Genomic DNA, 2,500 nt, shown 5'->3' with positions numbered 1-2,500 from the left:
TCTATATATATATATATATATATATATATATATATATATATATATATATATATATATATATATGTTTATATATGCATAAATATCAAATACCCTTTTCCTTTTTTTAAAGTTATTTAGCTACTAATGAAAGAGAGAGAGACAGAGACAGATATATATATATATATATATATATATATATATATATATATATATATATATATATATATATATATGTATCTCTCTCTCTCTCTTTCTCTCTTTCTCTCTCTCTCTCTCTCTCTCTCTCTCTCTCTCTCTCTCTCTCTCTCTCTCTCTCTCTCTCTCTCTCTCTCTCTCTATATATATATACCTGTATATATATATATATATATATATATATATATATATATATATATATATATATATATATATATATATGTCTCTCTCTCTCTCTCTCTCTCTCTCTCTCTCTCTCTCTCTCTCTCTCTCTCTCTCTCTCTCTCTCTCTCTCTCTCTCTATATCTATATATATATATATATTCTTGTCTAAATCTTTTACAAATTTCTACGACATACTCAGGTTATACTTTGCAATATCGTTTAAGATTATCTCCATTAGTAAGTCAGATGTTTTTCTTTTTCTGATTTTAAGACTTTTATAACGCACTCAGCAATTCGAAATAAACATCACACTACTTCCTAGTATTTCATTTCAATGAAGATTCATGAGTGATGGCAAACAGGTAGTAAGTTAGCCAGGACACCACCCACCCCTTGAGATACTACCGCTAGAGAGTTATTATTGACTGACCAGAAAGTACTAAATTTGATCTTTCTCTCTGGGTACGGCTTATTTTCCCTTTGCCTACATATACACCGAATAGTCTGGCGTATTCTTTACATATTCTCCTCTGTCCTCATACACCTGACGACACAGAGATTACCAAACAATTCTTCCTTGCTTAAGGGGTTAACTACTGCAATGTAATTGTTCAGTGGCTACTTTCCTCTTGGTTAGGATAGAAGGGACTCTTTAGGTATGGTAATCAGCTCTTTTAGGCGTAGGGCACTCTAAAATGAAACCGTTGTTCTCTAGTTTTGGGTAGTGCCATAGCCTCTGTACCCTGGGTTTCCAATGTCTTGGGTTAGGGTTCTTTAGCTCATTAGTACACTCGGGCACACTATTCAATCTAACTTATCTTCCTGTTGTTTTGTTACAGTTTTTATAATTTATATAGGAAATATTTGTTTAGGTGCTGTTGCTGTTCTTAAAATATATTTTTCCTTGTTTCCTTTCCTCACTGGGCTTATAGCATCCTGCTTTTCCAACTAAGGTTGTAGCTTAGCAAGTAATAATAATAATAATAATAATAATAATAATAATAAAGTAAGATTTTACCTCACTTAAGTTCACTTTCCTGACGTTGACACAAAAAACAACTTGGTGATAAAGCAGTTTATTGTATGACCATGAAAGTATTGCATTTTAAATGTTCTCTTACTGCATAGTATTTTCTTTTATTGTTACCAGTCTCAATTTTATGGTTAAAACTAATCTTATGTTAAAATTTTGATTCTGAGTTTTATTAAAATTTTAATCTTTTGTTATATCTAATTAATCTATTTTTCAGATGAATTATCATTTTCAAATCTCTAGTTGTATCAGAATTCCTAACCAAACTAGCCATCTAGTTTTATAGTATTCTTTTTTATAAAGGTATAATTTCCAGGAAAGACCAGAATTAAATTTTTTTTTTTTTTTTTTTTTTTGCATGGAGGCACGTTTACGTTGAATGAATTTCTTTAATTAATAGAAAATATAATGTTTTTGAATAAAAGATTTCTTTGAATTTTTAATTTCGCTCTGCTTTCCCAAAGCTTGGTTGTCTTCTCCTTGGTAAATTAAAAGTGGAGATTGATTTATTAGTGTTTACAGAAATATTCCAAAATTGGCAACTTTTAAGCTCTCAAGTGGTCTATATTTGATAGGTTAGTATAAGTGTGTCTTTGAGGCAAATTGCCTCCACAGCATAAGTAACGAAGGATAATTTATATGTTTAGCACTTGATGGAAAAAGTAACTGGTCATAGATCTGCATCTGTTTCTGGAACCAAAATTTAATTTTTGGCTTTATCAACTGTCACTGGGATATGGACCTGTATCTGTTTCTGGAACCAAGATTTTATTTTTGCCTTTATCAACTGTCACTGGGATATGGACCTGTATCTGTTTCTGTAACAAAGATTTTATTTTTGGCTTTATCAACTGTCACTGGGACATTGACCTGTATCTGTTTCTGGAACTAAGATTTCAATTTTGGCTTTATCAACTGTCACTGGGACATGGACCTGTATCTGTTTCTGGAACTAAGATTTCAATTTTGGCTTTATCAACTGTCACTGGGACATGGACCTGTATCTGTTTCTGGAACTAAGATTTCAATTTTTGCTTTGTCAACTGTCACTGGGACATGGACCTGTATCTGTTTCTGGAACCAAGATTTTTTTTTTTGGCTTTATCAACTGTCACTGGGATATGGACC

The sequence above is a fragment of the Palaemon carinicauda genome, chromosome 20 (genome assembly GCF_036898095.1).
Source record: "Palaemon carinicauda isolate YSFRI2023 chromosome 20, ASM3689809v2, whole genome shotgun sequence".
Classification (NCBI taxonomy): domain Eukaryota; kingdom Metazoa; phylum Arthropoda; class Malacostraca; order Decapoda; family Palaemonidae; genus Palaemon; species Palaemon carinicauda.
This window is presented reverse-complemented; position numbering follows the sequence as displayed.